We start from the raw sequence: 25287 nt of genomic DNA, 5'->3' as shown, positions 1-25287 counted from the left end.
GCACAGAGTTGTTCTGGAGGAGCTGCGTGCCGTTTGCATCTCAGCTTCAGGGGTGACTGCAACAAATTCGAGATGTAATAGAAACTCAGTCGGGGGCTCCGTGCTGCTACTTATGTGGAAGACGATGATTTGACGGATTGCTTACTGGTAATCTTCATTACCCAGAGTGCAACTCCTACACGTCACAGTCCTGGCCAAAGAGGAGAATCCTGGTGATAGAGTGTGAGGTCGCATGGCCTCGTGAAGGGGCGATGCAGAACAACACCGTTGGCTGCTTTGAGGCCCATCGATCGCCCATCTGTAGGATAGGATCAAATTTATAAATCACACTTATACCCGAGGTTGGCAAGGCGCTAGGCAGACAGAGGCAAGGAGAGGAGCGTAAGACACCCAGCTAGGATGAGAAAGGCCATGTTTTCAGCAGTTTTCTAAAAGCCGGTAGAGATTCCGCATTGGAAATGGGGGAAGGCAGGGAGTTCCAGAGTTTGCCGGCCGCTACCGAGAAGGAGTGACCGCCCCACCCTGGCCCAGCGGGATCTTGGAGTGATCCAGCGAGCCTTTACTATGCACAGATTTGTATACCGTGCTCTGAACCTTGAAGGAGATACTTTGCTTAATGGGAAGCCAGTGCAGAGCACGAGTCCCCTCCCTGGCAGATTGTTGCTTTGGAATGTTCCGGATCAGCCTGGCTGCTGCGTTCTGAACAACCTGAAGTTTGTTCAGAGAAGTCGCATTGATGTTGAGGTAGAAAGCATTGCAGTAATCAAGCCGGGAGGTGATAAGTGCAATCATGGTGGACTGATGCAATACAGGCGGGATAAACTGAAAACCTTTCTGAGGATCTTTCAGATATAGAAACAGGTGCTGACCGTACGGTTGACCTGAGCATCAAAGGTCAGAGCCTCATCGAAAATGACCCCCAGATTTTTTGCTGTCCTAGCTGGGACAGGAAGGGGACCACAATCTGCCTACCAGGCACTTGACCAGATAGAGTTCTGTAAGCCAAAAACCAGTATCTCAGTCTTATCAGCATTGTTCTTAAGGGAGTTACCCTTAATCCATCAGATAATGCTTGCCATACACTGGTTGAATTTCCCTGCAACCAATTGAAAATCATTAGAGATGGAAGCAAGGATTTGCGTGTCGTCCGCATATGAGATCACCTGGAAACTAAATGATCTCACAGGCTCAGCTAGGTGGGTCACATAAATGTTAAATAAGGTGGGGCTCAGGGAGGAGCCCTGAGGGATCCCACATGGAAGGCTGAAAGCCTTAGCTCTAAAATCTCCTCAGCTAACAATATTCATTCTCCCCAACATGAAGGAATGGAGGAGCTGCAGAGCTTTACCTATAACTCCCACTTCCTGCAGATGCTGAACCATGCACATCGGGGAGACGTCGAAAGTTGCTGACAGGTCATGCATAATCAATACCGCAGGTCCTCCCTGATCCACCTGCATGCGGATATGGTCAGTGGCTGCAATAAAGGCAGACCCGGTGCTGCAACCGGCGCAAAACCCATTCTGAGAGAGGTCTAAGCACTCCTCAGACTCAATATGATTCATCAGTATGGTGTTGATGAATTTCTCCACAATTCTGGCAGGAGCGGGGAGAAGGGAGATAGGGCAATGGTTTTTCAGCTCAGAGGAGTCTGAGTTGATTTTTAGGTCTCGCCTGTCGATGCGCATGCGCATCGAGCTTGCGAGCCTATTGCGGCTTAAACAGTCTTTAACCAAGTTGCAAGGAATCGTGGCGATTCCTTGCAGTGCCCGTGACTTTTAAGCTCAATGCGCATGTGCATTGAGCTTAAAAGCGCGTGCACATCAGTTCCCTCAGCCGCAATCGCCGTCTGTTCCCTCAGCCGCATTCCTCCGACACCTTTTGAAGTGAAGCTTAGCTTCACTTTAAAGGCCCCGGCTTCTTCACACCCACATGCCGCTCTCCCCGCTCCGCCCCCTCCCCTGCCCGCCATGTCGCATTTCTCCTCCGCCGGCCGTACTTTCACTTTGACGGCCGCAGGCCGTCTCTCGTGTTTCTCCAACTTTCAGCGTGCGTGCTTGTCTTTCTCTTTACCCATCTCCCTCTTGTTTACCTCATTTTTAGTACTCTTGTTCTCTTCTGTTGCATGTTTACCTTTTTTTTTTAATTTGTCATTCTCTGCCCATTTCTCCTTCTGTCTGTTTTCACTGCTAACCCGTCGGAACCCGTCGGATGGACACTTTGACGGCCGCAGGCCGTCTCTCGTGTTTCTCCAACTTTCAGCGTGCGTGCTTGTCTTTCTCTTTACCCATCTCCCTCTTGTTTACCTCATTTTTAGTACTCTTGTTCTCTTCTGTTGCATGTTTACCTTTTTTTTAAAATTTGTCATTCTCTGCCCATTTCTCCTTCTGTCTGTTTTCACTGCTAACCCGTCGGATGGACCTGAGACTGACTTTACGGCATGCACCCCCCCCCAGGGAGCCCAGGAGGAGGGGTCTGCCGCTCACGCCAGGAGTCAGCCTTTCTCTGCTGTACTCAGCCACCGCCTCTACAGCATCACAGAGAAGGAGCTACTCCCTTCCACTCCCCAAGCTGACTTACCTGCTCCTCTGATTTCCGCAAAACTGCGTTAGACCGCTGCTTTTCCTGCATCTCTGTGTAAGAGCTTCCGAGGGAGGAATTCCTTCCCCGGGTTGCATCTGTCCTTTCTGCGGGCGGCTCTCCTAATGCAGCCGAAAAGAATGTGGCAAAAGTTCTCGGTTTTGACGTAGGCTTGTTTTCATGGTGCCTGAAAAAAACACGAGCTTGCAGCCGTGCAGATGGGCAGGCCCCGGAGGAAATAGAAAATTCTCAGCATTATTTAATGTACCTGTGTGTGTGTGTGTGTGTGTGTGTGTGTGTGTGTGTGTGCGTGCGTGTTTGTGTGTTTTCATGCAAGTCCATATTAAAATATAGACGAGGGTGCATCTCTGGGCCACCCTCACTCTCACTCACCCTCACTCACCCTCAACCCCTCAGCCTCACCCTCACTCACCCTCAACCCCTCACCCTCACTCACCCTCACTCACCCTCACCCTCACTCACCCTCACCCTCACTCACCCTCACCCTCACTCACCCTCACCCACACTCACCCTCACCCTCACTCACCCTCAACGCCTCACCCTCACTCACCCTCAACCCCTCAACCCCTCACCCTCACTCACCCTCAACCCCTCACCCTCACCCACCCTCAACCCTTCACCCTCAACCCCTCACTCACCCTCACTCTCACTCACCCTCACTCACCCTCAACCCCTCAGCCTCACCCTCACCCTCACTCACCCTCAACCCCTCACCCTCACTCACCCTCACCCTCACTCACCCTCAACCCCTCACACTCACTCACCCTCACTCACCCTCAACCCCTCACCCTCACTCACCCTCAACACCTCACCCTCACTCACCCTCACCCACACTCACCCTCAACCCCTCACCCTCACTCACCCTCAACCCCTCACCCTCACCCACCCTCAACCCTTCACCCTCAACCCCTCACTCACCCTCACTCTCACTCACCCTCACTCACCCTCAACCCCTCAGCCTCACCCTCACCCTCACTCACCCTCAACCCCTCACCCTCACTCACCCTCACCCTCACTCACCCTCAACCCCTCACACTCACTCACCCTCACCCTCACTCACCCTCAACCCCTCACCCTCACTCACCCTCAACACCTCACCCTCACTCACCCTCAACACCTCACCCTCAACCCCTCACCCTCACCCTCACTCACCCTCAACCCCTCACCCCTCACCCTCAACCCCTCACCCTCACTCACCCTCACAACACATATTGTGTTACAATAGGTGTCACATTTGCGAAAGATAAAACTATCTAGAGATGTAGCATAACGACCAGAGCTGCCATATAAGTCACGTAAATACAAAACATGTTGCATTCCAAATGCTATAGGTGTCACTCATCCATTTGCAAAACGAAAAATGTCAAACTCTTCTATTGCGAGACCTATTGCATTTTCAATGCTTGTTTTAGGAGTAGTGAGACGAATATGACTCTTTACATGGCGGATTTTACTCTGCGATGCATCCACATCGTGCTCGTTACAACAACCGCGTTGTCACAACGCACTGCCATTACAACGCATGGCGTTACAACAACTTGTGCTAGATCGCGCGCTGGACTTAGGAATAGTATAAATTACTATTCCAACTCTAGTGTGTGCAACACTAGGGAAAGTGTTGGGATAGTAAATCATACTATTCCTTAGTCTAGAGCGCCATCTAGCGCCAGTCGTTGTTACAACTTGTGGAGTAATGGCACTGTGTTGTAACAACGCGGTTGTTGTAACAACCGCATTGTGTTTGCACGCGGTGTAAAATCCGCGATGTAAACGTTGTTTTCCGGAGAGACAATAGCCTCCCTCCAGTTGTCTAGGTAGTTCCTGGATAGGAGACTATTGTTGATAACTTTGCACAAGAAGTTAGCTACAGGGTCAGGAACCACTTTAAGTATGGAGGGCATACAGAGATCTGAAGGAGCACTGGATTTGAGGCCCATTAGGAGATCTTTAGTTTGATGAACAGTAATTTGAGGGAAGGAGGTAAGGGCAAGCTTCTCATGGTCCTGAGTAACCTCCTCAACATCCTTTGGTTGCTCAGCTGTGATTTGTGGGAAGGAATTAAATATATACGCCTCTCGCGGTCCTGAGTAACCTCTTCAGCCTCAGGGTGTTCAGTTTCAGTAGCACTAAACTCCTGGAAGATCTTGAGGACCTTGTCCTGAAAGTAAGCGGCTACTCTATCACAGGAATCTTGGGAGGTGGTCAGCAACTGATTTTCTGGTGGCTCAGAGATCTCTTTGATGACCCTGAAAAGCGTACTGGAAAAATGATCCTCTGATAGAATCTTTTCAGTAAAGAAGCGGGATTTGGCTTGGAAGATGGCGTGCTTGTATTTCTGTAGCAGGGATTTCTGCTTAACCTTTTCCCTAGAACAGGGGTCCCTACGCCATTTACGTACTCGCCTGCGACACTCCCGCCTAAGGGATCTGACCACTTCTGAGAACCATGGGGCCGATGGTTTAGCTCTTCTAGTGATGCAGCCTTTAAAAGTAGCATGAATATATAGAGCCTTGTTGATCCAGTTGTGGAAACCCTCGGCCGTGGGGGGAACAGAGTGTGCCCCCTCATAGGCCGTATCGAAGGCAGCCTCCGATTTAGTGGCCCTGAGCTTGTTCAGACCTCTACAGCATATGTGCTTCAGAATACAGCCCTCCTTCACCGTAGTGGGGAGGGTGGGGCAGACACTTAACTCGATCAACCAATGGTACACCAAACTGAGGGGCTGAACAGTTGCTCTCCTTAATTTGTCATGGTTGGTGAAAATGCCGTTCAGGGTGTGCCCAGCGGTGTGGGTTGGAGATCGACTAATTGCTCAAATCCCAAAGATGCCATGAGCTCTGGGAGAAGCGCTGAGTCTTCATCTTGTTTGTTTTCTAGATGGTAATTAAAATCCCTTAGTGTGGTGAGGTGAGTGAAGGGGCGATGCAGAACAACACCGTTTGCTGCTTTGAGGCCCATCAGTAGTCACTCAAATGCTTTTTTGACCAGAAACAGAATTGATGAACCTTCTCATGTACTCTCCTTTTCAGTTTCTGCCAATTTATCAATTGCCCAATGTGCCGGTCCTGGACCAAGTCCTCCTTTTTGATTCTTTGTTCGTCCACTCACTCCCCCCCTTCTACTGTTCCTCTGGCTTCCCCATCTCTCCATTTTTTGAGCCCTCACTGCAACCAGAAAATCCCTCCCAGAGGTGTTCTTTCTCCCCCTCCTTACTGTCTCCCTTCATGCCAGTGCTTAATTTGAGCCAGTGGTTTCCTATGTTCAGCACCAGCACTTAATCATCAACACCAGCGCTTTTCATGAGCACCAGTTAAGAACACATTCATTTATAGGGACATTAGGGGCGAGATGTAGGTAGGATTTTACCGGTCGGTAACGGCCAAAATCGGCCGTTACCGACAGGTAAAAGCCTTTTCCTATGTAGGAGGCTATTTTACCGATTCGGTATTTACCGAATCATCATTTACCGATTCGGTATTTACCGAATCGGTAAATGAGATGTAGGAAGCACTGTAAACAGTGCTTCTGGGCTTTAAGAATTCATTATTTACCACCAACTATTAGTTGGTGGTAAATAAGGAATTCCTATGTAAATGAATAAATGTGCATTTACACCTGTGCCATGTGACGGACATACATGCCCTTAGGTCATGTATGTATGCCACATGTGCACACCAGCACTAATCAGGGGTGCAACAGGGTGTCAAAGTGACACCCTGCCACCCTTGAATTTTTCCCAATTTTACCGAATCAGTAATTACCGATTCGGTAATTGACATGCATTCCTATGGGCCTGGTACCGAATCGGTAATTACCGATTTGGCAAATACCGAATCTTAACGATTCGGTATTTTTTACTGAATAATTACCTACATAGCATTTACCAATTCGTAAATACCGAATCGGTAAAATTCGGTATTTACGATACGGTAAATACTATTTACCTACATGAGGCCCTTGGTGATTTGCCCACAATCACAGATTGTTGAGCTGACACCAAGACTCAAACCTGGTTCCCCAGCTTCGAAGTCTGCAGCTCTGGAAATTATACCACATCCTCTTCCCACTTTCATGGTTAATAGTATCTATGTTTTAGGCGGCGCTAACAGGAGAAATGGGCTGGTGAAAGCTGCATAGTAGGAGAGCCCTAGCACTTATTATTTTACAAATTAACCACCGCTTCACACCCTTCCTCCTTCAATTAACCAAGGTGTGTAATCTGTTTCCCATCTGTGACAAATATACTACATTATGGCGATATTGGACAGGTGAACATAAATATTCTTATAATATTAAAAGATCATCACCTTCACCATGCAAACCCCTGACATTTCTCCTTTAGTCTCCTTTCGAGCTCGGTCTATTGATGCTGGTTTCTTAGCCCCTCGCCGCACTCTGCGAGCAACCAGCTGTGCCCAACAAATCTCCATACAAATCCACCTTTCCTTTAGAAAACTCATGTCTTTAATCTTTTTGTACACATCCAATCCATGTAGGCTGAGCGAAATCAATCTCTCCCAGGTGCAACACCACCACATGCGGCCACGGCTATTTTGGGTCTCAGTTCCCACAAATTCAGCATCAACTGACCTCATCGTGTTCCACCTAAGCCATGCCAGCGTACAATAAAATTTTCAAAATCCAGTCCCAGCTGTTCTCTGTAGAACTGCTTTTCCATATGTTCCCCAACCCATTTCACCATGGGATGTCCACATAGCCAAATTTCCCTCCTCCTCCTCCTTTCCTTGTCATCTGCAATATTAAAGTACAGCAGTGGCAGCTCCTCTGCTAGGTCGGAGGAGCGTCATCACACAGCTTCCAAGCAGTGCGAGAAGCAAACACATAAAATGATAATAACTTTCAGTTTTTATAATTTTATATTTGTGCTGCTTTGTGGGCAGGGCTGCTCTGCACTTTGGCCAGGGCGGGAGAGGGGTGGTTTGCCTACTCCTAAGTATGTGATGACTGTTTGGTCAGCCCACTTAGGCCGCCTAAACCAGTCATGTGACCTGACCCCAGGTCACTCCCCACGCCGCTCGATCCTCCGGGACCCGAGGGTTGACGAGGGTTCGCCGCTGATGTGCCCCGGGTTGGTGCATTCCATTCGGTAATTGCTGGTCTCCTGTAGTTGTCTATTGCTCCTGTATTTGTCTATTGCTCCGGTATTTATCTATTTATTTTTACTGTTTCCTATCTTGGTTTCTAGGCACTCCCTGTGCGCCCCTGCCCCTCTGTGCCCCCCCGCTTCCCGCCGCTGCTCCCCCGCGGCCCGCCCCCTTTTTCCTTCTGTACCCCTGCCCGCCCATTGGCTGCCCCGCTCCCGACGCCCAGCTTCCCCTCCCTCCCACTTGGCCTCTTATGGAGGTCGCGCGGTGCAGGTGAGCGTGACCTGACCCTAGGTCACTCCCCACGCCGCTCGACCCTCCGGGACCCGAGGGCTGACGAGAGTTCGCCGCTGGTGTGGCCCGGGTCGGTGCATTCCGTTCGGTAATTGCTGGTCTCCTGTAGTTGTCTATTGCTCCTGTATTTGTCTATTGCTCCGGTATTTGTCTATTTATTTTTACTGTTTCCTTTCTAGGCGCTCCCTGTGCGCCACAGCCCCTCTGTGCCCCCCCCGCTCCCCGTTTCCCGCCGCTGCTCCCCCGTGGCCCCGCCCCCTTTTTTCTTCTGTACCCCTTCCCGCCCATTGTCCGCCCCGCTCCCGCCTCCCAGCTGCCCCATCCTCCCACTTGGCCTCTTATGGAGGTCGCGCGGTCACTCCCCACCCCGCTCGACCCTCCGGGACCCGAGGGCTGACGAGGGTTCGCCGCTGGTGTGGCCCGGGTCGGTGCATTCCGTTCGGTAATTGCTGTTCTCCTGTAGTTGTCTATTGCTCCTGTATTTGTCTATTTCTCCGGTATTTGTCTATTTATTTTTACTGTTTCCTATCTTGGTTTCTAGGTGCTCCCTGTGCGCCCCTGCCCCTCTGTGCCCCCCGCTCCCCGTTTCCCGCCGCTGCTCCCCTGTGGCCCCGCCCCCGTTTCCTTCTGTACCCCTGCCTGCCCATTGTCCGCCCTGCTCCCGCCTCCCAGCTGCCCGTCCCTCCGACTTCGCCTCTTCTGGAGGCCGCGCGGCGACCATGCAGCGTACGCGCCGCTGGCGCGCCGAAGGCGCGCCTGTCCGCATTCAGCGCCGGAACCCCTGGCCCCAGCTGATGTCAGGGCACCCGACCTAGATACAACACCGCCACTCTGGTCGCACTCAACACCGGACGACTTGCCCCCTGCCACCGAGCCACCCCGAGGCGCACCCACGGACCCTTCACCTGCCAAGCCTTCAAATTCACCTGCCTCCGAACCTGCACCCCGCCCACCGAACACAGCAACGAGAACAACAGCCACCTCAAGGGCATCCTCCTCAACACCCGCTCCGTCCACAAACACGCCATCGAACTCTGGGAACTCCTTGATACAACAGCACCAGACGTCGCCTTCCTCACGGAAACCTGGATGAACGCCTCCTCGGGCCCCGACATCGCCATAGCCATCCCGGAAGGCTACAAAATCACCCGGAAGGACCGCGTCAACAAAATTGTAGGAGGAATCGCCATCGTCTACAGGAACACCATCAGCGTCACGACCAACGCCGAAGACACACTCACCGCTGCTGAACACATGCACTTCCAGATCCACACCGACCCCCAGACCACCCTCGGAGGAATGCTCATCTACAGACCCCTGGGCCCACGGACATAATTCAGCGAAACCATCGCCGATTTCATCAGCCCGCACGCCCTAGCCTCACCAGAGTACATCCTCCTAGGGGACCTGAACATCCACCTGGAGAAAAACAGCGACAACAACACCTCCACCCTGCTCGCCAACCTTGCCAACCTCGGACTCAAGCAACTGGTGGACACGCCCACCCACCTCGCTGGCCACACGCTCGACACAATCTTCTCCGGCAGCAACCACGTCTCCTTCAGCCACTCCACTGGACTACACTGGACCAACCACAGTTGCATCCACTTCACTTTCAAGAAAACCACATCCCACCACCACAAGCTACAGATCCCCCGCAGATGCTGGAGCAAGGTCACCACAGACCAACTGACCACATCGCTGAGCCAGAACCCACCTGTCGACACCCCTGACACCAACAACGCAGCACACAATCTCGCACAGTGGATCACCAACTGCGCCTCCAGCCACCAAACCAACGACCCCCACCACCAGCCTCAGCGCATGGACCCCCATCAGCACTGAAGACACCACCCACGTCATGAACACCATCCACTCTGGCCCCCCCTCCGACCCATGCCCTCATCATATCTTCAACAAAGCCGACACCACCATCGCACCCCACTTCCGGAACGTCATCAACAGCTCCTTCACATCAGCCACATTCCCTGAAAGCTGGAAACACGCAGAAATCAACGCCCTTCTGAAGAAACCAACAGCGGACCCTAAAGACCTCAAGAACTTCCGCTCCATCTCTCTTCTCCCCTTCCCGGCTAAAGTCATCGAGAAGACCGTCAATAAACAGCTGACTGCATTCCTCGAAGCAAACAACTCGCTCGAACCATCCCAGTCCAGATTTCGAGCCAACCACAGCACCTCATCGCAGCCACCGATGACATCAGGACCCTGATGGACAACGGAGAGACAGCCGCTCTCATCCTTCTGGACCTCTCGGCAGCCTTTGATACCGTCTGCCACCGCACCCTAATAACCCACCTCTACAACACTGGAATCCAAGGAAAGGCCCTGGACTATATCACATCGTTCCTCTCCGACAGAACCCAGAGAGTCCGCCTCCCTCCCTTCCGCTCCGAGGCCACCAAGATCATCTGTGGCGTACCCCATGGCTCCTCACTCAGCCCAACCCTCTTCAATATCTACATGAGCCCCCTCGCCACCATCGCACGCATACACAACATCAACATCATCTCCTACGCCGACTACACCCAACTGATACTCTCCCTCACCAAAGACCCTTTCACCGCCAAAACCAACTTCCAGGACGGAATGAAAGATGTCGCAGAATGGATGAAGCACAGCCGTCTGAAGCTCAACTCGGACAAGACGGAGGTCCTCATCCTCGGACAATCCCCATCGGCCTGGGATGACTCCTGGTGGCCCACGATGCTGGGCACCTCACCAACACCCACGGACCACACACGCACCCTGGGATTCATCCTGGACTCCTCCCTCACGATGACCAAGCAAGTCAACGCAGTCTCGTCCTCATGTTTCAACACCCTGCGCATGGTCCGAAAGATCTTCCGGTGGATCCCCACTGAAACCAGAAAGACGGTCACCCAGGCCCTTGTCACCAGACGACTGGACTACGGGAACGCCCTATAGGCAGGAACCACAGCCAAACTTCAGAAACGCCTTCAGCGCATACAGAACACCTCCGCATGACTCATCCTTGACATCCCTCGCCACAGCCACATATCCGCCCACCTGAGAAACCTACACTGGCTCCAAGTCAGCAAGAGAATCACGTTCAGGCTGCTCACCCACGCACACTAAGTGGTCCACAACATGGGCCCCGAATACCACAACAACTGCCTCTCGTTCTACACCCCCACCCGCCAGCTCCGATCTACCAACCTTGCCATCGCCACCATTCCACGGATTCGCAGAACCACCACCGGAAGAAGATCGTTCTCCGACCTGGCAGCCAAGACTTGGAACTCCCTCCCCGCACACCTACGACTGACCCAGAACCATCTCACCTTCAGGAAACACCTCAAGACCTGGTTATTCGAGCAATAGCGGCACTCCCCCCCATCCCTACAGACCCTCACGGGTGAGTAGCACGCTCTACAAATGTATTGATTGATTGATTGATTGATGTGCACTTTCCCATTCTCCATGCAGGCTGCATTACAGCCAGCATTGAGAACATGCCCACCCCGCCAGCCCCTGAAAGAGCAACGTGTCACAGCGCTCAGACCAATAACACCGCTTCATGGCAGCTTTGAGATTGGCTTCGGGAGGGAGCCTGTCTGCCTGCTTCCTGTTCTTGAAGTCGGAGACAGGAGAGCAGGAGCTTAGACGCGGGACCCGGCGGCAAGGTAAGTTATTTATTTATTTAATTATGTTCCCTCCCGCAATCACAATCCCCCGCTCCCGTCCCCCACACTCGCGAGCCATACCGGCCACCACTGAAGTACCATCATTAAGACCATGATGCCTTCCCTTTGTCCCTGACAACATGTATCCTCACATGCAATCAAGGCTCCACCTCCCCAAACTCTTCATCCAGCCCTCACTCAAACTCACCCAAAAACCCTCCGTTGCCGCTCCTAGCCTCAGCGAATGGGTGCCAAGGTGCTTCTCATTAAATCCCCCATCTCTCAAACACTTCCACACACTCCGAGTACTTGTCTGTCAATAACATTCGAGCCATCAGCATGCATGAGTAATGGGTGCCGCCCCAACACCTTACCCCAAAACACAATCTATCATCCTCACTATGCAAATACCTTGTTCCACAGATTTTCAAGGCCACCCCATGTTTTTCTGCTTTCCTTTCTGATCAAGCTGCACTGAAGCAGAAATGCCATCCCAATGTCCATCCTCACCACATCTTCCATTCTCAAACCTGATACACTCTTTACTCAAACCAGCTCCAATGTTTGAAATGCCCCTAAAAACATCACTGAAAATACAACAACTCTTGTGAGCCAGATGCATATGCAGTTCTTGCCTGGGCCACCGAAACCCTCCACTGTGACTGGATTCCACAGCTCTTTCTCTGTATTCCTTCCTCTCTGGACAAGCCTTACAGCATCCCCCTAGCCATTTGACCCCCCACGTGCATCATACCCCAAAATGTATTTCCCATAGACTGCAATCCCCGCCATCTTGTCCTCCAGTGGTCACTGGCACCAGCTCCTCTCGATCTGCTCCATCAAAAAATGCACCACATCCATCCGCCTCTCTTCCCTTTACCATCCTGAATTATCCCGTTGTGTTGCTCCCGACACCAGAAACACAGTACTCCCCAAACTGTAAGACTCCCTTTTTGACTCAGATATAGACCTTTCCACCAGTTGCATAGCTCCTACAATCTGAACTCCCACAGGTCTCTGGGCACAAGCATGCACCTCTCTTGGGGTTCAGGAATCAAACCATCGAACCTTACCCATTGCAAAGATGATAAGGCGTCACGTACCCGGTTATCCATTCCCAACATTATGCCTCGCTCTGAATGAAATAGTCTTTTTCAGACCCATTAGCACCAAGCCTCTCAGCAGGTGCAAACATACTCCTCTTTTGTTGTCATCCTGTTGGTTTCCTACACAACAGAGGTATTATCAATCCCAAACATATCTGTACTAAACTCTCAGGTCCTTTACCCACAGCTGTACCACCACCACCACTGAGAAAAACTCTCCAGGGCAGCGGCCATTTTCCCGTCCACCACTGGCCCTTCCAGTACACACCAAAACATCCTGCACCATAGGCAACGGTGGGAGAACATCGCCACGGTGCAGGCCATCAGATCAGTTTGAAGCAATGTTGTACTGATCCAAAACAGTTACGCACACCTGCAAATGCCACCTCACGCTTTCTGTCACACTTGGCCTAAGGTACGGCTTGGTGGCATCCCTCATGGCAAAGGCCAGCTGTCTGCAAAAAGCCCTAATGGGCTACCACCCTGCACACAGAATTCAGGTGACCTAGCACTTGTTGAAGTTTTTGTAGCTCCCACTTGCCTTTCCAAATCACCTCATGAAACAGCCTGATCAAGACCTTCAGCTTTCCGTCGAGTAGTCGTATCACCATCTCTAACAAGTTCATTTTGAACCCCAAAACTGACATATGGGTACACAGGTCCTCGGTGTTTTCTGGAGGCAATGGTTAGATAAACTTATCAGCCCCCCATTCCAGTGTTTCCATCAATCTTCCACATTCACCCCATTCACCCACTCTGCCCACCATCAAAAGGGTCAAACAAGTAGTGTATCCCCTGCCCGCTCCCCAACTCTTGTTATACCACCCATCCCACAAACATGCTAATTTGTTTCAAATGCATTTCGGGCTGCTGTACACCTCATTGGCAATTGCAGCTCGACATAGTATTGCCATTGAAGATGCATGGCTGGGAATTGAAAGCCATCAGGGTGAACCAGTAATAACTCAAACGTTGACTTTATATAGCCCTGACCCATCTCTTCACCTGCATTACAGTCACTCCAATTCGATCGCCTGGTCAGTAGTGGAATAATGTACCAAGCACTCGCTCTGCTCAATGAAGTCATTTAGGGATGTTCCCTCTGGCCAGGAAAGGTGATGCATAACATAACATAACATGTGTATTTGTAAAGCGCACGTATCACCCAAGGGTCTCAAGGCGCTGAATAACAGATGTATATTGTTACCCAACTCAATGGTACTCATTTTATTGTCCTCAAATGATTGAAAGGCTGAGTGGACCCGCCGGGATTAGAACCTGTGACCATGAGGTCGAACACAGGCCCTTACAGTGGATGCATTAGTCCACTGCGCCACCAGACCCAACTTGCCCACCATTTTCTTCACCACTACAATGAGTGGCGAAATAATCAAGTCAACCATTGGTGGCTCCCGAATCAGGTCCGCCATTCAACTGCTTTCCACCTCCTATTTCAGTTTTTACATAGCCACTTGGACTTCTTCTTTGCAGGAACTCCTATTGTCATAACTCCTCCCCCCTTATGGAGCTCTTCTAAGGAATCCAGAATCCCAGGTTAAACCTGTCCCACAGAAACACATCTGCTTCTCTGTCAGAGTACTGCTGAGGCCATGGCCTCATGGCTTCATGATTAGCTAGCGTTGTTGTCTTTCCCCTTCATGCCTCTGCTCTTGCCCTTGTCGCTGCAAAATTCTAGCTGGCCCCGCCTGCCCATGCACTGGATAACGGGGTGCTTACCTCTGCATTTCGAGTAGTCATTACAGAATCAGTGGTTGAAAGGCCCATTTATTAAAACTCCAACTGGCTCTCAGTAGTCCCATTTCGGCTGCACTTTCCACCCCAGAACTCCTTAAAACGGCATGTAGGGCATGTGGTGACCGCCAGTAACAAGGGGTTGTGGGGCGGGTGGGGGGAAGCAAGTGCAGGTGGTGAGTGGATTAATAATAAGAAAATGGTTAACTTACCTGACGCGGCCGGCCGCCTCCCACATCGCGTTGCTCCTGCTGCCCGTTTCCTGGGTCCCAGCAGCCCATAGGACAGACTCCCAGCCAATCCCTCAGGGGCGTAACACAGGTCCCCACAGCCCCCGCAGTGCGGGGTGGCCCCGAGCTGCAAGGGGCCCCCACAGCACTGTACTCAGTCTCAGGCCTGAGAGTTCCGGATTAGAACTGGAGGCTGGAGCAGGGGGCCCCTCTGTGTACCTTGCAGGGGGGGATGGCGGGCCCTTCAACTTTCCTTACGCCTGTGGATGAAATAGCTAATAAAGGTCTCAAGATGTGATATTAACTATACAATTCTTCTGGGTTAGGAAACTTCACCACCAATGAATCGAAAACAAGCGTGCTCATTTATTTGTTTTGTTGTTCTTGTAATTTGTACATACATTTTTATTGCTCTTTCGAAATTCTAGAAAATGTTACTGATGTCCTTGTCATGCGCAACAACCCTAAAGGGAATTGGATGCTAGGAGCAGCGGAAATGACATCACTAGGTTGTCACCTTGTCCCACCAGTTTATTCTTTGCTGCAGATGTATTAGGCAAATGGCAAGCAGTGGAAACTACAGGTGGTGAACAGGGTTCTCTGGGCAGAGTTCACATTCTTTTCCTCCAGTTACCTTCATGGCCCACAGACAAGAGGTAACAAGGGAAGTGCAAAGGGTACAATAGGGCAAGCATGGGGTAGCTATCCCTGGTCACCACTCACTGGCATCCATGTTCTGAATGCCATGATTCTTCTCCCATGTGTATCTTCACCTCTTGAAGCCCCAATGCTTAATTTGAGCAGGTGCTTACAGGTGCTCAGCACCGGCACCTAATCCACAGCACCGGTGCTTATAGCACCAGTTAAGGACACACTAATTTGGAAGGCAGCCTAATTTTCCACACAATCACAGGATGTTGAGCCACGCTTAGACTCGAACCCGGTTCCCCAGCTCCGAAATCGGCAGCTCTAGCCATTAGACAAAGTCCTCTCCAAAATAATAAGTGCCGGGGCTCTAGTTCGGCGGCAGTTTACATCAGCACATTTCTCCTGTTAGCGCTGCCTCCTGAGGAGAGCCCCGGCACTTTTTATTTTACAAATTAACCACTGTGAAGCCCTGTAAGGCTGGATACAGTACAAGCACTGCCCTACATGTTCCAATACGATCTTTAGTAATTATATTGAAATCTCTCACAAAAATGCGCTACCTGCTCAAAGGGAATATTTATAGAGGACTGAGACTCATCATACTGAAACAAAGAGAAATAACTGGATGAACCAGTCACCCCTGACATGTCCAGCTTATTTGCTTCTTCGAGAGTCTGTTTCTTTGAAACTGTGAAACCAATTTCAGCCACCCCATATTTGGATATGTTTATAACAACTAAATCAGTGGCGTAGCCTGGGTGCCTGAGGCTCTAATGCAAGAAAGGAACAAACATTGACAAAGCAAATAGGTCTCGCCTTTTGGGAGTTGCCAATGGTTTTTATCGATGCTGTACAGAAACCCTGATCCTGTGCAGCATGGCTAAAGAGGACCCGATGCTGCGCAACATAGATAAACAGGAATATGGGTAAAGAGGACCAGATGTTGTGCAGCATAGATAAACAGGAATATATAATTAGAAAAAATCCTATGACACAACCTATAGCATCATTTTGTAGGTGCATGCATGTCCTTTCTTAGTTCTCGCCGACACAGTGCAACCAGTGTACTGCAAGATGTATTGTTTCCAATTCAGTGGGCTTACGGACTGCCCACAGCATACCACTAGTTGTTTTTGTTTTCACTCTTATTTGCAATCTTTAAATTACTTACCTCCCATAGGCATCTCTTCCTTTCTTGTGTTGGCTCCTTCCTGGAGCATGGACCAAGCACATGTGTACTTCCTTGTCTTTGTTCTTCCTCGTCTTTTTGCAACACACTATTGTTTATATATAAGTGTTTCAATATTACTCCTGGACATGCAATGTGCTTCCCTACCTTTACCACTGGTGTATGGCTTCTTATTTATTTTGCTTTCACCCTATCTGTCATCTCTATTGATGCTTTAGTTACTTACACACACAAATGTACTACTCTAAGCCATTCTACTCTATGCCACTCCACTCTACCCCACTTCACTTTACTCTACACCACTCTACTCTATACCACTATGGTCTACTCTACGCCTCTCCTCTCTGCTCCACTGTATGTCATTCCACTTTACAACACTCTAGGCAACTCAGCTCTACTCTACTCTATTCTATTCCACTCCACCCTACTTTGCGCCACTGTACGAAACTCCACTCTATTCTATGCCATTCCACTCTACGCCACTCCATGCTACTCTACAACACTGTGCACCACAATGCCCCTCTATGCCACTCTACTCTATACCACTCCACTTTACTCTATGCCACACCACTCTATGCCACTCTATTCAACCCCACTTTACTCAACGCTACTCTATTCCACTCCACCCCTCTCTCTATGCCCCTTTACTCTATAATGCTCTACTCTACATTACTCTATCTTACTATACTCTATGCCACTCTACTGTATGCCTCGCCACAACACACAATGCCAATCCACAGCACTCTATGCCAATTCATTCTGCTCCACCCCACTCTGCGACACTCTATTCAGAGCAACTCTATGCCACTACAATTTACTCCATCTCACTGCTGCTCCACTCTACTTTATGCCACTACACTCAATGCCACTCTACGTCACTCTACTCTACACCACTCCTCTCTATTCTACGCCACTTTACACCACTCTACTCCACGCCGCTCTATGCCACTGTACACCACTCCAAATAAAGACACTCTACTCTACGCCACTCTAATCTCTGCGTCACTCCATACCATGCTACTTCACCTCACTCTATGCCACTTCACTCTGCACCACTCTGTTCCATACTACTACACACTATGCCACTCTGCTCTACTCTATGCCACCTTACTCTACGCCACTCCACTCTTCATTACTCTACCCTATGTCTTTCCGGTCCACTCCACTCAATGCCACTTTTCGCCACTCTACTCCACTCTATTCTACGTCAATCCGGTCCACTCTACTCAATGCCGCTCTACTCTATGACACTTCCCTCTGCACCACTAAACTCTACACCACACCACTCTACGGTACACCACTCTACTCTACACCACTCTACACCACTCCACTCTACATCTCACCACTGTACTCTACACCACTCTTCTCTACAACATTCTACTACACTCTATGCCGTCTCCTCTATGCCACAGTATGCTATATTGCTCTATGCCACTCCACACTATACCAATCTAATATATGCCGATCTATTCCATCCCAGTCTATGCCACTTTACCCCACTCCATGCCACTCACTCCACACAATGCCACTCTACACCACTCCACTACACACCACTACACTTTATGCCACTCTACTCTGTCACTCCACACTATGCCACTAGACCTTATGCCACTCTCCGCTATGCCACTCTACTCTGCGCCACTGTACGCCACTCCATTCCAGTCTTTGCTACTCCATGCCACTCTACTCTACTCCACACAATGCCACTCTACAGCACTCTACGCCATGCCACTCCACTCTATGCCACTCCACGCTATGTCACTCTATGCTACTCCACTCTACGCTACTCTAGCATCCACTGGATCACCTTCAGGTACACTGACGAAAGAAACTTTAAAGTACATCTCATTATGCATGCTCTGAGTGGCTGAGAGACATCATTGTGCAGCATTGCGCATGCTCATATTTATAAGAGCACAGTACGCCACATGGCCCTGGTTTCCTGCTGCTAACAAACCAGCCTTGCCCCTGATATGTGGCTTCTGCTGTCTGTCAGTAGACAGTGATGACTTAGTGCTGCCTCAGGAGCAAACAGGCAAAGGGCAGACTTTGATGGTCAGTAAACACACATGAAGTTACTTAGCACTGAGTGCTAGACATTTTTTACAAAAGGAATTCGATGTGGAGGGGTTTTGGAACATTTTATGACAAAAATGTGGTATTACAGGTAACGTGTACACATGTGCTAGCAAATGTGGTCATTATTGGTTATTGCAGCAGAAGAAGAAGCAATCATTCTTCTGAATCTCCAAGAAACAGGCCAGGATTTTGGAGGACAAGAGGGTGCTCATCGGATGAAGATGCAGATAGAGTAAAACAGACTACCTGTTATATAAACCCAACAACTTTATGAGTCATCAGTAGCAAGTTCTGCAGACTGATCCTGTTGAAATAAATGGAGGACGGGGAATTACTTCATGGTGGGTGGTCATAGTCAAGCATTTTTGAGATTGAAGACAGATTTAAAGAGGATGATCTCTTCTAAATTAGAGTGAATTCATAAGTGTGTTAGAGGAAAGAAAATTGTAGTTCAATAGGCAAAGGAATGGTGAATATAATTAAAGAGTGCTGACTGGAGTCCCTATGTAGAAAATGAGATACTGGTACGGCTTAGTGGCGTAAAAATGGCCCCGCGGAGTGGAGGCCCTGCTTCAGCACTGTGCACGGGCCCCTAGCCAGAGTGCTCCTGACTGGGTCTGGAGAATAGGGGGGCCCCCTCCATGTACTTTGCAGGGGGGCCCCCTCAAGTTTCGTTACGCCACTGCAATCCCTGTACTACAGAGCAGCGCAGGGATTGGTCTGAGCGTGTGGAAAAGATGCAATAGTTTGAAGTTGCCAATCTATTTTTTGCCCATGTGATTACTTTGGTGCTCAGCAGAAGATGACCTCCTAGCAGGTTAGACACCCCTATGTAAGTAGATTGTGTTGCCCTTTCCTGTTTTCCTTCCTGTTTCCTGTTTCCTGATTTAATGTTGGAGAGGGTAATGTATGTTTAAGAAGCTGCTATCTATGGAAATTATGATTGTTTTATGGTCGTCCTGATAAAATATTTTTGTACCTCTGTTGAAATCTTAGCACTTTATTCTGTTAGTCTAGTTTTGATATATATGATATATATTGACTTTTATTAAGGATACTCTTGTCCAAAGAAAGACGGATTCATTTTTCTTAGGTGTTGCACACTTCCATGATTGAAATCTTTCATCAAATTGAAGCTCCTCAAAACCCAGAAACGGATACTTATGACAGCCATGTATTTCCACAGTGCTAGGTTCTGCTCAGGGAACTTCTCATAAGAGGATACTGCAAATATGGTGAACGTTGATGTCCACGCGATGTGGGAGGCGGCCGGCCGCGTTAGGTAAGTTAACCATTTTCTTATTATTAATCCCCTCACCACCTGCACTTGCTTCCCCCCACCCGCCCCACAACCCCTTGTTACTGGCGGTCACCACTGGAGGGCCTCCTGGCCCTGCATTTATGATCTCCATCCAGCTATTCCGCCCAGGCCCCTCGGCATGAGACTGTCTCATTGCCCTCACACGCAACCACCTTCTTTCTGGTGGACGCTCTGAGGACCGGCCTTCACTGCTGGTGCTTGCATCCCACCTCCAGGCCACTGGCCCAAAGAGACCACATGAAGCCAAGGAGAACAGATACACCTTCATTTACCACAGCCTCTCTAGTGACGGTCTACCTCTGGCATAGCTCGGCCACAAAAACCTGAATCCAAGCATAAAAATTCGGTGGAAGTATCTGAAAACATGGCATCCTCTTGGAACTGCTCTCCTTAGGCTAATGCCTACGGCATTATACATGAATTACCACGATTTTGAAGGTACTTTCATTTTATTCTACACCGCCTTTTTTCCTTAAAATAACGAATACATTTTGAATAATGGAAACATATTAAATTAACAAGTTCTTTTATTTAAAATGTACTGGTTTGACTTTATTGAAAATACAAATCTGTAATTCTACTTAGGAAGGCCTGCATTGGTTTGATGAGCTTCCAGTACCACTGTTTGGATGCTCGCTGCGGGTACCTGCCCCCAGGAGGGACATTTACAGAGAGGGGAAGCTGTAGATTCACCCAGAAGTGTGACAGAGAGAGCCATTTTGTTCAACTGGGCACGTGCCCCTGAATTCATTAGACCTGGAGGGGTGCTGGCCAGGCTCCGGAAAAGATGACTATTAAGAAGTAGCGGCAGATGAACCCCCATATAGAAGATTGCAATCTTTAAGTTAATGTGGTTTGGTATATTTGAGGGGATGAGCAGAGCAGTTTGTTGCTTTTGCTTGCAGAGACTGAACCCCCCGGTTCAGTGGCATAATCTAGCCTAAGAGACTTCTTGATTTAAGCATTTCTAGTTATCCCTTCTTTCCCATAATACTTGTATTCCCCAGAGTGGCCCGAGAAAGCGATGGCTTCTATTAATAGTTCTGAATGTCTGGTAGTAAAGAACTACTTTTTAATACTTTTCACAAATGGAAACTGTAATGCACAATGTAAACATCCGCGAAGAGTCGTGGCCTAAGGCCAGCACTCCATGATGTGTCCTCTATACAGTCAATGTCTAACAGGGGATTGGCTAAACACACCAATGGCTAAGAAGGGCAGAGCCAAAGTCCCTTTCTCTATATGTAAATTCCTATTCTGTTTCTGTTGTGGGTATCATTTGTGGTGACAACAGGTCGTAATAAACAGCTAAAGCTGTTTGTAACCAGAACGAAAACACATAAAACAGAGACAAAGCCCAAAACTTAGACTGTAGCAAATTCAAGACGCGTATCCAAACAATTGCTTACCAGCAACTTTTATGAATGTTGCAGCCCCAGTGCATATCAAATTGGAATCCACAAGTTGTAGGTAACATGTTTACGAGGTGTATGAATGAACATTTTTAGGTAAATGGGCCAAAATAATGTGTATCACATCTAATGGGCCTTAGCAGAGCAGTAACATTTTCATGGAGAACTCAACACTACAGTTCCAAACTACTAAGGCTGCTACTCCAACCTTTGCAACTCAACCTAAAATAGCAGAAACGCTGGTGAATAACGCTCAAACACAAAAAAAGATTGCCAATCATGCAGTGCAGCATACGTGTCAAATTTTGTTAAATCAATACCTGCTAGTTCATGTAGGTCTTAACCCATCTAGCAATGGAAGTAGAGGTTATACCTTTATGAAATTGAACAAAGGAAATGAGAAGTTGTTTCTCATCAACAGGACGTAGACTAGACATTCTCTAATCGTATACTCTCATGCACTCAACCACACAAAGTTTTGGGCAAGGATCGAAAAGTGTATAGAAGATCGAATCAGACATGGTTTTGGTTCTTCTGTAAATCTTGAATTTGACTCCAAATCTGTTATAAGATCTTTTAGAGATCTCCAGGGCTTTAACGTCAGAGACTCTACGACAGGAGATAAGACAAAGAAGAGTTGCAAGCTTGATGGAGAGAAGCTTTCTAATCAGAAGGGAATTTTAAGGCCAGGAGTTGAACAGATCTAGAATCAAGTTTACATCCCAGATTGTATCATATTTGGATCTTGGGGGACTCCTTAGTCGAATGCTCTTCATCACTCTGCAAACAATGACATTTTTGCCTACTGTTTTCCCATTGACAAGTATATGACCAGCAGAGATGGGGCAGATCTATAGCAATTTTATAGATCATAGCTTAAACCTTTATCAAATATTTCGACAAGAAAGTTCACTACATCAACAATAGGTGCCTGTAGGGAATCCAAGTTCCTTTCTAGGCACCAACAAACCCAGAATTTCCAAATGTTATTGTATCTGTAGTGAGTGCCTGGTGCCCAAGACTCTCTGAGGAGAGTCACAGCTGATGACGAAAGTCCTGAGATTTCTTTGGATCTCCTGAGACTCTCCAAGCAAGAAGGTTCAAACTCCCTGTTTGGGTTAGGGGATGGGAATCTCCGTTTACGTCTGTAAGGAGATTCTCTAGAGAAGGGATTAGGAAGGGAAGATCGTATGCAAGTTCCAGAGTGGTGGGGAACCATGCCTGGGATGGCCAGAACGAAGTTATCGGGACAAGGGAGCACTTGTCTTGTGTCACTTTCTGTAAGACTCTTTGGATCATGGCAAAGGGAGGAAAAGCATATGCGTTGATCCCTGACCAAGGTTGCAGAAAGGCATTCACTGCTAGAGCACCGCGGTCGGGCATCCAGCTGAAATAATTCTCTAGTTGAAAGGTGAGACGGCTCGCAAAAAGGTCTATCTCGAAAGGGTCCCAAATCTTATTCAGGTAACTGAAAACAAAGACGTAGAGCTTCCAGTCGCTGTGATCTAATAGTAATCTAGAATTCCAATCGGCAGAGATGTTCTACTTGCCTGGAAAGTATTCCGCTTTGAGGGCAATTTTGTGATCCAGACAGAACATCCAGAGTCTCCTGGGTAGATTGGAGAGATCGGCAGATTTGGTACCTCCCAAACGATTGATGTAAGCCACCTGGGACATATTGTCCATCTTTAAAATGACTGACCTCCCTTGGAGGGAATGTTTGAAGCTCATAAGAGCATAAAGGCCAGCTGTAAGTTCCAGAACATTTATGTTGTGAGATGATTCTTCTTGAAACCAGATCCCTCCTGTGTTCTGGTCCAAAAGGCATGCACCCCAACCATGAAGGGAAGCATCTGATTCCAAAACAAAATCTGGTTCTGAGCCAAAGATTGCTTTGCCATTCCAAGCTTCTAGGTTGTCCAGCCACCAGATTAGTTCTGATTTGACATCCTGATCCAGGGTAATTTGATCTTTCTACCAGAGACTGGACCTTAGGGCTCTCCCTTTTATCCTTTGTAAGGCCCGATAATTCAGAGGGCCTGGAAAAATCGCCTGAATAGAAGAAGAGAGAAGACCTAAAAGTCTGGCTAGTTCCCTCAGAGGAAGTTCTTGTTGTCTCAAAACATGTCTTATCTCTTTCTTGATCTTTGTTATTTTGGTGGAAGGTAGAAGAAGGAGACACTTGTAGGTATCCAGGGTGAATCCGAGGAACTCCAGTGATTTTGAGGGAGTCAGGATAGATTTCCTTTGTTTATAATGAATCCTAGACTTTCTAGAAGATTCATTACGGTTTCCAGATCTTGGAGAATTTGTTGTAGGTCTTGAGACATTATCAGAATGTCATTGAGATAAATGATAAGGTGAATACCTCTTTCTCTCAGGAAAGAGGCGACTGTTCTCATGACCTTGGTAAAACACCATGGGGCAGAAGAAAGTCCGAAAGGAAAGGCCTGGAACTGATAAAGATGATTATTTCACATAAATTGGAGGAAAGGTTGGTGGATTACGGCCATAGGAATGGTGAAATATGCCCCCTTTAAATCTAGTTTGACCAATCAGTCTTCTTTCAAGAGAAGGTCTCTCAGGAGGTGGATATCGACCATCTTGAAATGCTTGTAGACTAGAAATTTTTGAGATTTTTCAAATTTATTACAGGTCTAAAACCTTTCCCTTCTTTGTCTACAAGGAATAATGTACCTATGAATGTTAAAGTATCCAAGGGAACCTCTATTATTGCACCTTTCTGAAGCCTAGAGGATATCTCCTCTTCTACTATTTTTTTGTTTCTCCAAGGAGAGAGGTATGTCTCTTGGGAAGGAGGTTTGAAAGGGAAACTGAACGAAATCTATCATAAAGCCCTTGACGGTGTTCAGAGACCATGGATCTTCTTGAGTCATAAACTTCGAATTCTGGGAAAAAAGCTTGAGTCTGCCTCCCACCTTTAAGGAGATAGAGGAGGAGGGGGAGGAGAGGAGGACTTACTTGGTGGATTGGAGTTGAATGAACCACGGCATCTAGATCCTCTTGAAGAGGTCCTCTCCCACTCTGGGGGTAGAAGGTAGGAGTGTTGAACTGCTGGTACCCCGTCCAAAACCACGGGATCTTGGATAGGGCCTCTGGTTAAACCGGCCGGAAGAAAGGCCCCTTCTTCCGGCCTTTCCAAAAAGATTATTGTTAAAGACCCTTTTCATATTTTGTTGTGCCTTGTCTAGGGCTGTAAATGTTGAGACATATTTCCCAATGGACTTGATGAGCTCCTCTCCGAAAAGAAGGCCTTTTGGATTTGAAGATGGCTCTTTGTCGGCCATATCGGAGAGCTTGGGATCAATTTTGTAGAGAATTAGTCCACGCCTTTCAGCGTTAATGCTCGCGTTAGCGTTGCCCAAGAGTATTAGGGCTCTTTGGCTCCAACATCTGATAAGATCAGTAGTAAGAGGTGTGCCATGGATATGGCTGTCTTCAGCTGAGTAAAGAATTCTTGCAAGGGGGCCAAGGACATCAAGAACACGGTCCTGGCAACCCTTAAGTGATTTTTCTATCCCTTTTCTAGGGTTATGGCCAAGCTTAAAAAGAGATTTTATAAGCTCAGGGTCTAGGTTGGGAGTCTGACAGGTCTTATCTTCAATGGAAGGTCTTGAGCATTCTGCTCTAAGAATATTCCTAGTTTCCCTTTCTAGGAGATTGCAAAGCCATTTTTTAATACATTTTGAAACATGGTCCTGTGAGAACCATTCTGAAGATCTAGGGTGCTTTAGTTTTAAAGGCAAAAACATTTCTTCCCCTAAGGGGTCAAGTATGTTGACTTTGGAGGATGTAGGGGCCTCATCCTCTGTGTTGAAGAAATCGTCGGCTTCTTCGTCTAGATCCAAGATGTACTCGTCCGGT

General features: G+C 48.5%; 1 protein-coding gene across 1 annotated transcript in view; it reads right to left on the bottom strand.

Annotated features, from left to right (window-relative positions):
* The window catches only part of COL26A1 (collagen type XXVI alpha 1 chain), a 715305-nt gene that overhangs the window by 566855 nt on the left and 123163 nt on the right, over positions 1–25287 (bottom strand). The window lies entirely within an intron of this gene.

Source organism: Lissotriton helveticus, chromosome 3_1 (genome assembly GCF_964261635.1).
Source record: "Lissotriton helveticus chromosome 3_1, aLisHel1.1, whole genome shotgun sequence".
In the NCBI taxonomy this organism is placed as follows: Eukaryota; Metazoa; Chordata; class Amphibia; order Caudata; family Salamandridae; genus Lissotriton; species Lissotriton helveticus.
Note: the sequence above shows the minus strand (reverse complement) of the source record. Positions and strands in the feature narration are given on the sequence as shown.